This window comes from Haliotis rubra, unplaced genomic scaffold (assembly GCF_003918875.1).
Source record: "Haliotis rubra isolate DU_JTF1 unplaced genomic scaffold, ASM391887v1 Scf167, whole genome shotgun sequence".
Classification (NCBI taxonomy): domain Eukaryota; kingdom Metazoa; phylum Mollusca; class Gastropoda; order Lepetellida; family Haliotidae; genus Haliotis; species Haliotis rubra.
The window spans coordinates 887,761-907,028 of record NW_025765636.1 but is presented as its reverse complement, the minus strand read 5'-3'; the positions used below and the strand labels follow the sequence as shown (position 1 = coordinate 907,028).

The 19,268-nt window shown below is 42.2% G+C and overlaps 1 protein-coding gene across 1 annotated transcript in view; it reads right to left on the bottom strand.

Moving 5' to 3' along the window:
* Positions 1–17,491, bottom strand: part of LOC124272188 — a 78,796-nt gene extending 61,305 nt beyond the window's left edge. Inside the window, exon 1 of the mRNA XM_046707327.1 lies at positions 17,202–17,491. The gene's annotated coding sequence lies outside the window, so the exon portion shown is untranslated. The remainder of the gene's footprint in view (positions 1–17,201) is intronic.
* Positions 17,492–19,268: the final 1,777 nt, after the last annotated feature.

The window sequence follows — 19,268 nt, the reverse complement described above, 5'->3', positions numbered from 1 at the left end:
GAAACAAATGAAACAAAGGAAGTTTCCCATATTAATGATAGTACAGGATGCCGGTGATGCGGAACATAAGTATATGTGAGTCTACGTGTGTGGAACTAAAGATTAATGAATACAGAAGGATGGCATCTCACCGACCTATATGGAATTGTAGAACCTAAGAAAATTGATAGAAATTGATAGAAACTGCATGGATATGACTCAAACTTCAGGAAAGGTTAACGCAAGGCTCCAGGTAATGACGATTTGTATTTTCTCTGCAGAGTTGCATCCATTATGCGCCTCAAAACCTTATAATGGGGAGTTCGCGTCCCAGATTCAGCGTGACTATTATTGGTGTTCAGCACAACAGCCGTGCTGTTTGGTTAAACCAGGGTGGTAAACGTACAAGACCTGATTTTGAAACTTTCCTACCTCGTCAGACGCTCTCAGATGAAAACTGAAATACTCTCCAACGCAGCGCTAAAGCACACGGAACGCATTCGTACCATGTCACGCTGACACGCGGTGAAGTAACTGAAAGAGTATGTCATTAAGTCGCTCTCTCATCAAACATAAGGTTGACGCGTGGTGCTAAAGATGAACTACTGCTCAAGCTTCGCTTGATTAAAGTCGCCTACTCATTAGACACCATGCTGACACGTGGTAATACTGCTGATCATGACACGTGGTCATATTGCTGAAATACTGCTGACGCTTCGCTTGACCAAACTCAACCCTCCCATTAAACACCAATCTGACACTCGGTGCTGTAGATAAACTCACGTCCAAAGTCAACCCTCTCATCAAACACCAATCGGACAGATGGTGCTATAGATGAACTACTGCTCAAGGTGCGCTTGACGAAAATCACCCCCTCATCAGACACCATGTTGACACGTGGTGCTAAATATGAACTACTGCTCAGTGTTCGCTTGACCAAAGTCGCCTACTCATTAAACACCATGCTGACACGTGGTGGTGTAACTGAAATACTGCTGAAGCTTCGCTTGACCAAATTGAACCCTCTCATTAAACACCATGCTGACACGTGGTGGTGTAACTGAAATACTGCTGAAGCTTCGCTTGACCAAATTGAACCCTCTCATTAAACACCGATTTGACACTTAGTGCTGTAGATGAACAACTGCAATGTCCAAAGTCAACCTTCTCATCAAACACCAATCCTACTCTTGGCGCTAGGGATGAACTACTGCAATGTCCAAAGTCAACCCTCTCCTTAAACACCAATCTAGTCTGTCTCACAGTCCCTGAACCACATTAATTTCCCTACTGCCAAGCCCTGTCTGCAGTGCTAAAGCCCTAAATAAAGCAAGTCTAGATTTCCTCAGGTTCTGAATCTCTGGTCTCCCTAGGGCTCCTTTTCAATATAAATGGGCTTGTTTGTTACTATCAAAATTATATATATTCAGAGACTAAGCCTTAGTCTAACACCAATCCTACTCTTGGCGCTACGGATGAACCACTGCTCAAGCTTCGCTTGACCAAATCCGCCCACTCATTAAACACCATGCTGACACATGGTGCTAGAGAAGAAGTCTGCGCTAGACCAAATTCGCCCACTCCTCCCATATCAAGCTGACACACCGTGACATAACTCAAATACTGCTCAAAGCGGCATTGAAACCAACTCACTCACTCACTCACATCTCTCCACCCCACAAAATTAGGTGTCGACACGCCCTCTCCCTCTGACCCGCGCACCAGACAGGGAACCCTCAGTAATTTAGCACGCACAGACACTGTATTAAAATGTAATACGATTCCACCATCATACCTAAAATATCGGAGACACTTACATGGTGCTGTTGCTGTTGAAAACAATCAGATGGTGCCCGGAGTGACTTGGACGACCCATACTCGTGCCCAATCAGGAGTGTGGAGTGATTTAATGAAATAATTAGGACAGTCCACGGGTCGGAGTGGTGACAGTTGGCGACAGCCGGGGGGAGGGGCGCATGCCGAGTCACTTATTGTGTAAATTACACAAGTCTGTCAGACTCTACCAGGCATGAGGTCTGAGGATCATCTCTGAGTCAGATGTCTCAGTAACATGCTGAGGACATGCAAGTGATTTGTGAGTGAGTGTCTATAGTTTTATGCCGTTTTTTGGAATATTCCAGCCTAATGACACCAGAAATGGGCTTAACATTGTACTCATGTGGGGAATCGAACCCGGGTCTTCAGCAACAAGTGATGTGATGGTCAACCCAGCTACAAGTGATGTGATGGACCCAGATCCTTTAACCACTAGGCTACCCCTATCGCCTCTACAAGTGATGTGATGGACCCAGATCCTTCAACCACTAGGCTACCCTATCGCCCTACAAGTGATGTGATGGGTCTTCAGCTACAAGTGATGTGATGGACCCAGATCCCTTTAACCACTAGGCTACCCCTATCGCCCCACAAGTGATGTGATGGACCCAGATCCCTTTAACCACTAGGCTACCCTATCGCCCCACAAGTGATGTGATGGACCCAGATCCCTTCAACCACTAGGCTACCCTATCGCCCTACAAGTGATGTGATGGACCCAGATCCCTTCAACCACTAGGCTACCCTATCGATCCCTTCCCACTACAAGTGATGTGATGGACCCAGATCCCTTCAACCACTAGGCTACCCCCCAAGTGATGTGATGGACCCAGATCGCCCTACAAGTGAAGTGATGTGATGGACCCAGATCCCTTTAACCACTAGGCTACCCTATCGCCCCACAAGTGATGTGGATGGGCCCAGATCCCTTTAACCACTAGGCAACCCTATCGCCCTACAAGTGATGTGATGGACCCAGATCCCTTTAACCACTAGGCTACAGACCCTATCGCAACCGTATCCCTACAAGTGATGTGATGGACCCAGATCCCTTCAACCACTAGGCAACCCTATCGCCCTACAAGTGATGTGATGGACCCAGATCCCTATTCATGTGATGGACCCAGATCCCTTCAACCACTAGGCTACCCATCGCCCTACAAGTGATGTGATGGACCCAGATCCCTAGATCCCTTTAACCCCAACCACTATGGCAGACCCTATCGCCCTACAAGTGATGTGATGGTGATGGACCCAGATCCCTTTAACCACTAGGCAACCCCATCGCCCCACAAGTGATGTGATGGACCCAGATCCCTTCAACCACTAGGCTACCCCTATCGCCCTATACAAGTGATGTGATGGACCCAGATGGACCCCAGATCCCTTAGGCTAATCGCCCACAAGTGATGGGATGGACCCAGATCCTTTAACCACTAGGCTACCCCATCGCCCCACAAGTGATTGGATGCGCCCAGATCTCTAATCGCTTCGTGCTGGTTAAGCCTTGAAGGCATATCTAATCACTGATTCCAAAGTCTTGTGGAAGAGAACGATTGGTGACATAACTGGAAACCATTCTAATTGAGTCTTGTGGAAGAGCGGTGACATCCATTCTAATTGACGGCGGTTCCGTTAAGCCAGTAGAGAAAACCTGAGTGCAAAATCTTGGAAAGATCGAAAGCTGATAATCGTAATGTCATCTGTAAGGGATTTTGGTTCTTTTCGGTAAAATATACTGGAGTCATTATTTGGTTTATGAATGCCAAGATTGTCCGGATATTAAAAGATATCGTTCCTTGAGTAGACTATTCCATCATGGTGTCTGACGGGTTTCAGTTTAACCCATTTAACTTTATTTTTTTTCACTTTAGGCAGTTATACACATATATTTTCAATTCATCTTCTGCAGCTGTGAAACACATGCCATTGTACACGACCATGTCTCCAAATATTTGACAGTTTGATACATCAATAAATATCAAAACACATTTGTTTTTCTATTGTCTTAGGAAATAGAATACGCTAAGGGGCAATTTTTTGCAAGGCTGAAATAATAATGATATTACGTGTCACTAAGCTTGGTACTGACTCTATACTGGGGGACAACGAGGCGTTTATTAATAAACAGATGAATATTTCTCATGAGGAATTAATTCCTCCATGAGGAAAACGTGTTGATACGTATTATACCAGAATGTCCGTAACATCAAAGATACGAGAAAAATATAAACTGTCGCTTCTTCCATCAGACAGAATTTACCGGGGATGTATTACAACACGATGGCGACCAATAGCTAATGGATCCATTGAATCTCAATAAAGTCGGGCAAGAATGAACGAAGAGAAATTGATGAGAGAAAAGTAAACGGAAATAAAAGCTCGCCAATATCTTGTCAAACGAGCGTTTGAGGATGTCAGGGACCATTACGAAATAATAACACTTTTCGGCGGACAAATGGACCAATTTTCCGATAGAGGATTAAAAGGATGTTCTACTCCACAGACAAATCAGGACACGTCCCCTAAGCATGGGCCCATCTCTTACACATCAAAGCTATACGCAGTATTAATCCAGGGAAATCATTAGCGAGTAAAATCCAAGATTGTTTGTATCCAAATTGGATCAGAGAACGTTGTGATTAAAGCCCCGGGCGATAGGGTTGGAGGGAGGGGGTGGGGGTAGGGAGGGGGAGTTAAATTAGGGAAAGGATCACTTATCTGATTTGTAATAACCATGACTAATTTCCTTAAGTAAATATAGTCTTTAATTCAAGTAAATTATAGAATATAGCGCACCCGTACTCACACTATCGCGTTGAATGATCAATTATGAATGTATATTATAAGGTTAACTATTACATTCATGCTTCCATATTCGTCGCTTGTTTTTGTAATGTATTGAATAACGTGTTTTGATTTGATTTGATGCTCATTGTCGATTTGACAGCAGCTTTTTTCAACGGAAATAACCACATCAAAGGATACGTTTGTGTCCAGTTACACATGTATGGTATCATTTCAAACAGAGACAAGATTAATATGTTCTGTGTGAAACAATACGTTTGATCTCTGTTACACAGGACGCTAGAATATATGAAAATACATAACGTGTTTGATGTCAAAGAGTATTGAATGGGGATGTATTTTCAAACTGATATTGATTGACTATGTTTATTCTTTGAGTTAAAGTAGAGGGCACTGGTTTGGTACCTACAAACATATGTACATGGTTGGCACCAACGTGTCATCAGAACCCACGAGAAACGGGTCCTGGTAGAGCCACAGCCACACATTTCAGTGGTGATGTTGATTAAAAAAATAAAAATAAATACGTTAAAATCAGAACATGTTTTGACACAAAAATGTCCTCTATTTCACTTTAATTAATAGAGGACTAAATTTATATAATTTTGTATTTGACTGGCATTGGTACATAACCGTCAGAACTCTCAGTGAGTATTTAACGACTGGTCTCTCTCAGACACAATGGCGTCGTATTATTCACGGCCTCAGCCCTCAGATCACCGCCATGCATAAACCTGGACATCAACGCCTTTCTTGAATGAAACACGTGGATACCATGTTCCTTAATGCCAAAGTGAGAAACGGTAGGGATGAAATATGTACTGGCATGTCAAACCGCTATATCAAAGTAATTCAATATGGTCAGCAATAAAAAAATCTGTCCGTTGTAGAATCTGTCGATGTGACACAGGTCAAGCGCCCCTTTGAGACGCTTTGTCCATTAAGCCTATCGATCCCGACACTGCCGACTATTCATATGTCCGGTTGCTGGTCAGTCGCGTGCAATCCATCAACAACTGGTGCTGACATGTCCGGCACACACTGCCACGCCAATGTAGGAAGTCGGAACGTGGAGGCCATTGTCACAGACACGGCCCGCCATGTTGTTTCGGGGAAAGGCTGGCTGGGTGAGATGAAGGCAGATGACTGTTGCTTCTGGAAACGCCTTGGGCCTGAATTCTCATAGTTGACCTCAGTGGTGTGAAGTATGAAGGAATTAGGTTAACATGGCGATTGAAAGATTTTAAAGATGAAGATGATGTGGAGGAATTAGCATTTAACAACGTTCAAAGGACAACTAATGTAATGCATGTGCAATGGTATGCATTATTGCATTTTAATGCAAAGGTGGTGCTGGGGGTGGAAAGGGTTAAACTAACAACTAGTCTCTGAAATAAACATATTTTACAGAAAAAGTAGTTCATAGTAAAAATACAATATAATGAAATGAGCCCTGAGACGTTCTTCATTTTCAGAAACTGTGGAAATTTAGACTTGCCACACTTATTCTAGACTTGCACGGGCTTTCTTGGCTATATTTGTTTTAGGGTCTGTTTGACAAACTAGACGGGGGTGTGATGGGGAAGTAGATGGTGACAATTTCACAATCAAACAAAGGTGTACAGGCGTTTTGCAATAATACGAAGGTATTTCAAAATGTACGTATTGTTTTTTAAAAGTTTCATTTTAATTTATTTTGAGGGTGCGAGTGTGAGGGGTGTGTGTGTTTTGAGGTTGTAAGGGGCGGTGGTCTGTTTGGGGAATGTATGCAGTCAAGAGTCTTAGGAACGAGTGGGTGACAGCACGAACAACTATCCGCGCCGTTGGGCAACGCTTATACACAATCTTCGAAGTCAGACGTTGTGAAAACACAATCCTCTCCCACAAAGCTTGCACTGTTCGGCGAAAAAGTCATCATGAAAATGATTTCCCCGTTTACAAATCGTGGGTTCGTAGTAATGTCCCTTGAATACACTCAACATAGCCAACAAGTAGCCATTGTCCAGGCGAATATTGGACGGTGTGAAACTATACGGAACTTTCACTGCAGACGTTTCTTCAAAGCAATCTTCCAGGGAACTCTGTTGTTCGTAAAACTATTCTGTGGTGCTTTATTACTTTGATGGAAACATTCTCATAATCTCTCTCCTCTCAGGACACTTCAGAGTGCACTTGTGAACCAGTCGTCTAGAGTGCCAGCAAATCGTTGTGGAAGGTTGCGCCTCGTGGACATTCCAGAAACCTAGATTGTTTCTAGATTTGTCAGCTCCATTTTCAAGGGTTTCATCGGGGCGATGGGGTAGCGGTTAAAGCGTTCGCACATCACGCCGAAAACCCGGGTTCGATTCCCCACATGGGTACAATGTGTGAAGCCCATTTCTGGTGTCCGCTACCGTGATATTGCTGGAATATTGCTAAAAGCGGCGTAAACCCTTACTCACTCACTCAAGGGTTTCATCAAAGTGGTAAACGTCTGACACCTGAATGACTTCGGGGTTTCCTCCCCCCATTAACGTGCCACACCTGATATAAGTCGTCTTAAATCCATCTCACCCACTCTTGTTACTTCACCATGCCACATAATGGGCTTGTTTACATCCTCTAAAGTGCTGTCATATATGAGAGGAATCACTGTCATTGCTTAACCAAAAACATTTAGAGGCAATTACTCTTCTGATATTGCCCTTTATGTATTGCCATTAAGACCGGTTTAACGCAAACATATAGCAGTTAATTCTGCGTAATGACATCCACAAACAAACAGCCAGACAGACTGAGACAAATGGCTCAGTTCCCGTTTATCCCAAACCATAAACTGATAGTGCTTATTGATAAACACCGTCCACGTGCCAGACATTTATACACGTGCTGCCTGCTAAACGGAACTGTTCATCATTAGACCCCGTTTCACAAAGCGTTCTTAGCGCTACGACGTCCGTACATCTACGTCAAACAACGGGCGTCACAACAGTAGCAAACCTGCGATCGATTTTTTTATAAGGAAATTCAGAAAAACACAGGTAGCGGTACGGATGGTAGGACAATGTAACAATATGGAGTTAAGACCATCTTATCGCTAAGCTCGCTTTGCGGAACCTACACACCATTTACGAGAGGGCTACGTTTGTTGTACGTATGAGTTAAACAATAGATGAGAAAATAATGTAGTGGAGAATCTACGACCGCAAAGCTGGTTAGATTAACATCTTGTCTCTGAACTAACATATTTTACGGAAAAAAACATTTCTAAAATATAGTCATTAATTATAATAAAAAGTAGTCCGGAGACTTTATTTTCAGTCTGAAACTGTGGAAATCTGGACTTTCCACATATTCTAGACTTACATGGGCTGTATTAGGTATATTTGTTTCAGGGTCTGTATGACAGACTAAAAGCCGGTCTCTGTTGTGTGTTTGTACTAAGTTGTAATAGCTGTAACAATAAAGTTAATACTTGAGCATGAAACTCGGGACCTGTCGTAAAATGAGCCCTTAATCACTTGTGTATATTACGCCGGAAAGTTGACGCCTTGTCCTGGTTCATCGCTGCATAATGGTGATCAACCGGTTAATAAACTCGCTATACAGATCAGTATGAGTGAGTTCAGTTTTACGCCACACTCAGCAATATCCCAGCTATATGGTGGCGGTCTGTAAATAATCGAGTCTGGACCAGACAATCCAGTGATCAACATCATGAACATCGATCTGCGCAATTGGGAACCGATGACATGTGTCAACCAAGTCGAGCCTGACCACCCGATCCCGTTATTCGCCTTCTGTGACAAGCATGGGTTGCTGAAGACCTATTCTACCCCGGATCTTCACGGGTCGGTCAGTATGATCTTCAGCCAACCAGGAAACAAAACTCCGTTGGTGGGCGTGACATACTTTGTCAGTTTATGGACCCAAGAACGTAAATAGAGCACGATTGTGTGGAACACCAACCGAATTCCACAGAGTTACTTCCAAATGATATATTTACGTTTGATTTACTCCGTTTTTTATTGACTCGTGTTACTGGTATAAAGACTAGTTATATTTTCAGTGTTTCAGTCCCCACTGAATTGGATCTCGGGACAAACACAGGGGGCACATTCCGTGTTTCAGTCCCCACAGAACCTGATCTAACTACAAGCACAGGGGCGCAGGCTGTGTTTCAGTCCCCACTGAATATGATCTAGCGACAGAGGGGGCACATTCCGTGCTTCAGTCCCCACAGACCCTGATCTAACTACAAACACAGGGGCGAAATACTAGCGGAGGGAGCACAGGGCGCTACAAACACAGGGGGCGCAGGCTGTGTTTCAGTCCCCACTGAATATGATCTAGCGACAGAGGGGCACATTCCGTGTTTCAGTCCCCACAGACCCTGATCTAGCGACACATACAGGGGGCACAGGCTGTGTCTCCGTCAAAACAGAACCTGATCTAGCGACAAATACAGGGGCACATGCTGTGTCTCCGTCAAAACAGAACCTGATCGAGCAACAAACACAGGGGGCACATTCTGAGTCTCAGTCCCCACAGAACCCGACCAAGCGACAAAAGAGGGCACAATCTGTGTCTCAGTCAATCTGATCAAGGTACAAGCACTGAGTACAATTGGCACATTCTGGCCCACTGCCCCAACCCCCGAATCTGACTTAGAGACAAACACATGGCACGAGACACACACTGTGTTCTGGATCAAGCCGTTCTTCAGACAGAGCAGGTATACTTAATGATAGCTCTGTACATGCAGACAACAATTAAAAACCGATCACCGCTTCCGTCGTTAAAGTACACTAACACGTGCACCACGGACACAATGCTGTCAGTACTTAATACCAATCCGTCTACAGGCCTTAATGTCATGTCCCTGTAGATACCTACAGCCCTACACATTGTTCACTTCAGTGCTTTGATGAGCGGTTCTCGGCCAAAGGAACTAACAACTTCCTAACCACTGAATCGGCGCATTTAGACGTCTCAAGACTCGGGCGGTAAATGTCAAAGACTATTGTTCACCAGAGTAGGGAGAAGAATACCACAACTCAGGCCCTTAAGTGGGAAAGCCTGCCTTGTTGTTAATGTTATCGATACCTTTTGATGACTTTCCACCGCACGATATAGAGTCATAACTTACTGTATTACCATAGAATACACCAGAGCGTTGATGTGATAATTACATATTTGTTCTGTAAACAGATATGGTTTATACATGAGAAGTCTGTGTATACCATGTTAACATCCCTGTAGTCGATGTAAGCCGCCTGTCTGACGTGTGTTTATATGAATACGTAGCGTTTGACGTTATGGCTAAATCTATAACCTTTCCACGACTGATTTCACACCCTGGGGGCGAGGAAATGTTAAAGTAGGAAATAAGAGAAGAAACGAATTGGACACGTATATATTTTCGTGTAAACGTACAAGTGATTCGTCTCTTTCGCTTCGTTCAATTATTTCAATGGTGTTGACGAGAGTGGAAATGTGTTTCCAATCAGACACATGCTAGAAGGCATTTGTAAATTGCTGTTACGTCTTCCTGCAATCTCCACCACGACACATGCTACTAAGAATAATGACCACTGGAGTCATCCGCTGATGGCGTACGTAGACGCCTTCAGCAGATAGACATATACAACCATCCCCACAGACAATAAATCGAGCGAGGGAAGAGACTGACAGACCAGACTGAACGATAGTGATTCTCGTAGGACCTTTCAGCCAGATCCTTTAGGATCAATGTTTACACCTTACGTAATACAAAATGTATCTTTGCAGAAATACATGGAGGATATTGAGATGCTAGTTTAAACTATGAACGTTGAATGTTATGGTGAATCAAGCGTATTCAATGTCATTGGGAAGGGCTGGTAAAATGGGGACTAACTGCTGGGAGTATGGACATATATACTCATGGAAATAAATAAGGGAACACACGAAAGTCAAGTATTCTATTATTTTATTTCCAGAATTTCAGTCACATTGCAATACAAAGCATGCGAAGAATCCCGGTAAAAATATAGGAACATTTTCACTTTCATGTGTTCCCTTATTTGTTTCCATGAGTATATTTACACGTCCAGAGCAAACCTGAGGTTGATAGTCGTCTCACATTGTAAATATCCTCGGGCTGATTATCTCTTGGTACAGGAAATGGGAAAATGGAATACATCACGAAACATACTGCTACGTTATGTTCTAAAAACATTACTTGCTTGTTTAATTTGAAATACGATTTGTATTACAGTCAGCTACTACTGGTAGGGTTCGTCTTTATCACACGAAATTTCCGTATATCGAAACTGATAGTACAACGTCCTTACATCGCCATTTATTATATGTCGAGAAAAACTGAATAGCTATTTTAAACCTTTATGTCGAAATTGACAAGACAATGGCGCAACTCAATGTCGAAATTGACAACACATTTACGTAACAATGCCTCATACACATACCGAGAAAACGGGATACGGTCATTAGAATTCTAGAAAATGACAAGAATGTGACATCAGATCATATTTTATCACATGCTTTCGAGTTAAGGTTATTCTGTCGTCATCAGTATAGAGAAAGCGTCTTGTTTGAGTAAAGCGTTTACAGTCTTCAATAGACTAAGGCTTAGTCTCTGAATATATATAATTTGGATAGTAACAAACAAGCCCATTTATATTGAAAAGGAGCTCTAGGGAGACCAGAGATTCAGAACCTGAACCTGAGGAAATCTAGACTTGCTTTATTGAGGGCTTTGGCACTGCAGAGAGGCTTGGCAGTAGGGAAAATAATGTGGTTCAGGGACTGTGAGGCAGACTAAGTCTTCAACTACACATGCTTGTCGTAAGAGGCAACTAAAGGGGGTCATCGTATCCTAATTGCGTAGATCAATGCTCATGCCATTGATCATTGGATTGTCATTTACAGACCGCCGCAATATACAAGCCTATTGCTGAGTGAGACATTCAAGAACTAACAAAGAAACGTTCACATTCTTTCTAAAGGGTCTACCATTCCTCCCGCCTTGTTAAGAAATACCTGTATCCCCGACATCGACAGACATCAGACAGATCGACAACCCATCTGCTAGCACCAAGCATCTATACACGTGGACAATGTTGACATTTGTTTATTCGCCAGAATAGCGTTGACGTGCGTCTTGTTCATTTCACTCCATTTCATCCTGACTCATAACATACCGCAATAGACGCCATCCCACGCTTAGTTAATCCACACAGTCGGCGCAGTAAGTAAACGTATTACTGAAATGAACATGGCGACTCCACATTGGACACGGTAATGAAATCAGCAGGGTGTTGTCTATTTCACAGATGTTGATATCAACACGTGGGTGGCGGAACATCGCGCGGTAATTAAACACGTTAGTTGTTAATTAACATTACATAGACACACTGATTACGTCATATTTAACACCGGTTGTGGTTCTTAAGGAAATATGATAAGGTTTAAGTGGAGATGTCAGTCATTTCCTATATGTTGAAAAATCATTTATGTTATCTGTTTGATCTCTCGAGAATTTGGAATGCATCACTTATATTATCTAGTATAAGGATTGTTTTGCTTACAGAAAGAACATAGTTCACTTCAGAAAGTATGCATATATTATATATTTTTTACATACTTTCTGCGTTTTTGTAGCATATGAATGTATTGGTCATTATCATTGTAAGTAGTGTTACAATACGTATCAGAGAATATGTCTGCACTAAATATATATGATATTAGTATGGTTTGGTTTTACGCCGCTTTTAGCAATATTCCAGCAATATCACAGCGACGGACATCAAAAATGACCTTCACACATTGTACCCATGTGGGGAATCGAACCCGGGTCTTCAGCGTGACGAGCGAACGCTTTAACCACTAGGCTACCCCACCGCTCCAAATATGATATGAACAAACGTACATTTCATTAAAAACAGACTTTATGTTTTATCTCAAACATATCCTTTAGGTCGAAACCTACCAACATACACGTACTTGAAAAGTGAATAAGTGAATATGTCACGAAATACACCACCAGAAATGAACTTATATATACTAGTATAGGCGGGGAATCGAACCCAGGACTTGGACGCGTTAACGCCTACCCTTCCCTAACACCCCTTACCTGAATAGGTTGGTTGGTTGATTTGTTGTTTAACGCCGCTCTCAGCAATATTCCAGCTATATGGCGGCGGTCTGCAAATACTCGAGACCAGACAATCCAGTGATCAACAGCATGAGCATCGATCTACGCAACTGGGACACGATGACATGTGTCAACCAAGTCAGCGAGGATGACAACCCTATCCCGTTAGTCGCCTCTTACCAGGCATAGGTTGCTGAAGATCAGTTCTATCCCAGACCCTCACGGAATAGCAGTACCACAGTGTATCATCAGAGATCTGTTTAATCTGAACCCTTGAACGCATGATACAAGCCATTAACCAAACCTTTTTCCGTCCTCTTAATGCGTATACCAGTCAACCAGCATATACATCATAGAACTCGCTTGTTACAGCTGAACCTACGAGAGTTAACCTTTAAGTGACGAGCCTATTTTAGTTACAATCAAAACATAATATCCCAACCTTTGCCATTTGGAACTTTCGATGAGTCGACAAAACCTTTTCTGCAGAACGTACAGGCTTTGACAGTGAGTGCATGAAGCATGGATCAGTTGCATGAGACAGTAAATATGAATCTAGTAATCTGAAACATGAATACTTTTCTTTGCCCTTCGATGTATTTATAGATTTAAGACATGAATACCTTTCTTTACATTTCGACTTCAATGTTCTCTGAGAAACGGACTATAACTACATAATGATACCATTTTCACTGCTGGTAGTATGATATATACCACATCGCAATGGCATATTCCTCGCTCATATTGCATTCAGCTGGAGGGAAAGGGAAATATACATCACGTGAAATCGACATCTTGCACATGAAATCGACAAGGCGTGCCAACTTCGTACGTAATGCCATGGAATATATTACATGCTTCTCCTGCAGATAGCCATCAGCCAGTTATGCAATAGACACGATGCGGGTCGGGGTCAAGGACATGGGCAGGTTTCCGGTTTCAGTCATAACACGTTTGGGATCGGGACATAATTAGGAACACGTAGACTAAGGCTTAGTCTCTGAATATATATAATTTTGATAGTAACAAACAGCTCATTTATATTGAAAAGGAGCCCCAGGAGACCAGAGATGAGGGCTTTAGCACTGCAGAAAGGTAAGCTAGGGAAATTAATGTGGTTCAGGGACTGTGAGACAGACTAAGGAACACGGTATAACGCGTGCAGCTGCTACGGATGAGAATAACGGTCTGTTCTGTCAGAGACCATAAAATGAACGTTTATTTAAAGGTCTATGGTACTATGGAATCGAACCCGGTTTTCAGCGTGTCGAGAGAACGCTTTTGCCAAAAGACCACCACCGCTTTTCAACAATTACTGTAATGTAATGAGTGAGTATGGTTTTACGCCGCTTTTGGCAATATACTAGCAATTGAATATCACAGTGGGGACACCAGAAATTGGCATCACACATTTTACCAATGGGCGAATCGAACTCGGGTCTTCGGCGGGACGAGCGAACGCTTTAACCACCGGGCTACCCCACTGCCCCTGTAATGTTAATGAACAACCATCGCGGCACATTAGGTGTGTGTGAGTTCAGTTTTACGCCGCATTCAGCAATATTCCAGCTATATGGCGGCGGTCTGTAAATAATCAAGTATGGACCAGGCAATCCAGTGATCAACATCAACAATTGGGAACCGATGACATGTGTCAACCAAGTCAGAGAGCTTGACCACTCGATCCCCTTAGTAGCTTGTGGACCATTAGACTCAGTGTGCTGGATATGGGGTACTCAGTGAACTTGGCTCTCTACCACACAAATAGCTCCATAAGGACAGGTTAGTTTGCATAATGGTCAAATATGGTGCATCGAAATATGTAGTTTTTAACTGTGCTTAAAATATTAAAAATACTATCGATAGGTAGGTATTGAGAGTCGATCAGTTTTCAAACTGTAGTAAATATTTTTATGAAGTCTCAATATCAGCACTTCTAGGGAACGAATGAATCTTTATAATTATAAATGCAGATGAAGATGTCAAAACCTATCTTTTAGGTAGTGGTACATCGCTTACTTCTCAGGTTACGCCTAAGACCAATGTTTCATTTGCAACACATGTACAGTGTATCAAGCCAATTCTTTGGATTGTACGCCATGGTATGGCTTGTGCTACTGATAAAAGAGGGATAAAACTCACTCACTCACTCACTAATCGTACGGGGTATATGAAAAGTATACTCACCGATCTGTCACTAATCATATATTTCAGACAACCAATTTAGAATAAACTGATTGACTATAAACCCAGATGTCGAAATGACACATAACATCATCTCAGAACGTTTAGTGTGTTGTTCCCTGAAGGCCTTGATGCAACGCATTAACGACCGTCCCCGTTTGCCTACAACCTGAGCGTTGCCTAATGGGTTAATCCGATCTCCTTACAGCAAATATGTCAGATTAATTTGTATATGTGTCAAGAATAACTCTATAAGGATTATAACACGGATACAAAGATGTCTGTAAATATGTCCTATGTGTTAGGCAATAAGCTATACAGCTAGTTAACCCTACATCCAAGAGAGGGGATTATGGCCGACTTATACTCGAGTTAATGATGTAATTGAAGGTAAATGTTAAGATTGACTGGATAATGTGATCAGGATCATTTATGTACCAGGATCGGGAAGGCACAGACACTGATTGACAACAGAGTGTTAACATATGTATATCTGAAGTTCAAACGCCACCAGAGACGCGCAGATTAATAGTTTCACACCTTGGGTTCAAGATGCCATTGCATTTATCTGTGGATTGTGTTTGCTAGATTTTTAAGCTTTCATTTTCAGATATAAATGTATACTAAGAATTTAAATATTTCATCCGTGACGAGAACAATTTACATGTTAGAGTGAGTGAGTTTAGTTTTCGCCACTTTTAGGAATATTCCAGCAATATCACGGCTGGGGACACCAAAAGTGGGCTTCACACATTGTACCCATGTGAGGAATCGAACCCGAACTTCGGCGTGACGAGTGAACGCTTTAACCACTAGGCAATACCAACGCCCCTTACAGATTAAAGATCCATCAACACTGCTTTGAAAATTGTTTTAGACTTAGAAGGGACCTTCTTTGAGTGGCATTTTAGAAGTTGGGAAGTACAAGAAGTTTGGGCGCGACTTTTAGAAGTTTTAGAAGTTCGTTCTATATTGTTAGAAGGGTACGTAACTTTAAGTGGGAATGAAGCTTCAAGGACCGAGCTCGTAGACGTTCACGAATTTCGAGAAACCAACGAAGACAGTTTTGCTGCTGACATGATTCTACCTGACAATTAACGTGAACTTATAACCCCAGCTCTAATAATTACGTAGCTGCAGTATTGCGAGTCTCTGAAATTCCTCTACGGAATTCTTGAAGTCGAAACTGTTGCGCCATCTAGCTCCAAAATGACCAAAGACAGGTGTTAATTATGATATTCCAAAACGTTCAATATCAGAGTATATTACTACATTGACAAGGAGATGGATTCTTCAAGATTCGGGGGCGGTGGGGTAGTCTAGTGGTTAAAGCGTTCGCTCGTCACGCCGAAGACCCGGGTTCGATTCCCCACATGTGTGAAGCCAATTGCTGGTGTCCCCTGCCGTGATATTGCCAGAATATTGCTAAAAGCGGCGTAAAACTATACTCACTCACATCAAGATTCGTATGCCATTTGATTTGGGTTTAAATACCAGTGGCATTGCTACAGGTAGAAAAATCACCTATAATCATTATATAACTGTGTGCCTACTTCCTGGGTTAATCATCTGCTGATTCATCTTGAACACACATACACTCCTTCTAAACACCGACTCACGGCAACAGTTTTCACATTATCCTAATCATTGAATACATATTCAATGACACAGAAGATTCACGATTAGAGACATTTTGTGAGCGTTTTAACAGATCATATTTTTCATCAGAATAATGACAAAACAATTACAAATATCAAACAATAATATCAATTTGTAGGATGAGAAATTTGATAACGGAATGACATGTATGCGATTTAAATAATGTATTTCAAGAATGCCTCGTAAATAAGCTCACTGCGTGTGTCAGCAATAAATATTCTGACCAGACACGCTACACTGAACCTACTGTTGTATCTCCAGAGCTCTGTTTTGGTGAAAGGGCGTATTCATGAATGCATGATTCACTAATCACTATGTACATCTAATTAACTCAACGCAACTCCATTACCATCAGAGAGAAGCATTCACGTATCTATAAAATCCAGCGTCTGGGGAGACGAAATATCAACGATGAATTATTAAATGCAATGAAGTCATTCATATATGAGTATCACCAATGATATTTGATAATAAGAGAGACATTTGGTTAAAATCTACTCCAAATTGAAACCCGACGTAAAATTGACAAAACCCTTTTTTCAACGTTTCAAAGACCAGGTTGAAAATAGCCCAGGCCTAAAAATAAACAAAACGAACTTACTGTGCATGTAGGTATACCGTTCCACAAACGAACATGTGCCACCACTGCGCCCAGCACAAAGCTGCTAAATGTGGCGGGCTGTTTGCAACAGACGATCTCCCCACTTCTGCTTCAGCATAGCAGACGATAGTGGGCGAAAGGCGGGAAAAAGCAGACGAGAGTGAAAAGCTCCGAAAATGTTGAGCTATGATGACACCCCTGGCTTGAAGGAGTTACCTGGCGTATTTCTCTCCTGACAGGAACTTCTGAAGTTATCGCCGGGGCTAATTTCGTTTGGTTAGTGTGGGTTTCGGTTTACTTATCGTCTGCTTCCAGTGAGGGACACATCTGCTCAATGGCTTCACAGTTTTACGTTCGCTGTGCGTAAGAAGAATTACTAAAATGCAACTTTTTTCACGGACTGTGTGATGTTTGTACCATTCCACGCGCACGCTTTTTACGTAGTGAGAGGCTAAATGCGTTTAATGGCCGTTTCAGACCAACCTATTCTTCGTGAGGGAGCTGTTGACTGTTCAAACCGTCTGTACCGCCAATCTGGACTTGACATGACTCGAGTTTATTCGACTAAACGTTTATATAGGAGACCTTATCAAACAGAAGTTGACATTTGATTCAGATTTAGCATGCATGTCTCCCTTTACATGAGATCAAGCTGGAATACGTTAACGGCGCGTGAGTGTTATTTATAAACTACGATACTAAATACTCACCAAGTTATTGTCGCACTAGTGAACTCACTTATATTCTCGATCTCCACAGTAGGTACTTGATTTAATGAGATTTGAGGTCTCTACCTAACTGTTCCATGCCACTACTAGCCTGTCTCACAGTCCCTGGTCCGCATTATTTTATCCACTTCCTAGTTCCTAGCCCTCCTTGCAATGCTAAAGCCCCAAATGAAGCAAGTCTAGATTCCCTCTGGATCTTAATTTCCCATCTAACTGGGGCTCCTTTTCAATTTAAATGTGATTATTTGTTACTGTCAAAATTATAAATATTCAGAGACTAAGCTTTAATCTATGCGGCTTCGAAGAATGTTTAAGGGATGATATTGCAAATAGTTTGCACATGGCGAGCGCAGTCTACATCTTGTGTATATCCATGTTAATATACGAGAGGTAGTGTAAGAGAAGACGTAAACAACACTGACGATGATGTTAATAAATAGCCTGGTACGGAGCCAAGGTTCGAACAATGCATGTTTTCCAGTCCCGGTTTGAAGGAGCTCGCATGGACTCACCTTTACCCACATTCAACTAAACCATTTATGTATTGACTCATGGTGCATTTCGCAAAGACGAGTGGGTGAATGTTGCCTTAGGCCACATGTCAGATATGAGTTGAAGATTGTAAATAACTGAACCTGGACCTGTCAAACATGGGAATAAAACCACAAGTGTAATGCCATATGGGAGAAACACAAAAATCGAAGCAAGCGTTTATCTACGATAAGATCCTGGCAAGCCAAAGGGGCGCAACTCGTTTAACGACATTATTGACGAAATGCGAATCTGCCATGTGTCACCATGAACTATAGAGGTGGTTATTTTCCGTTTGGCATGTAGCATATCTATTGTAATTGCAGCAAGCTTTCCTCGTGAAAGGTCTTCTTCATCATCCTAAACCCGCTGTTTCCGTGTAAATGGCAATCAATACCCGGACAGAATGGCGTCAACGTCAACACTAGGCGTTACATCACGGCGTTATTCCTACCACCGAAACGTGTAGCGTCACTTCGGTCAATAGCTTGGAAAGGAGAACATGTTCAACCTTGAATGGCGACTTAATGCTTCCAGTTCCAGATATTGATATGGACAATGATTTGGCAGTTTTATGAATGTTTTGGACGTCATTTTTATGATGACTTACGCTCAGACACGGTTGTTCCTTTTAGTGAGGCTTTGAATCGGCAACAATAACGGGGTTGGTGTTTGGGATATTCTGCTGATTTGAGGTCAAGTTGGGGCTTCATATAAAACGAGGTTTTTATAGGATATATATTCATGATGTACAGGATATATATTATACATGATGTACAGGATAATGCAGAGCTTAAGCGTAATTCAC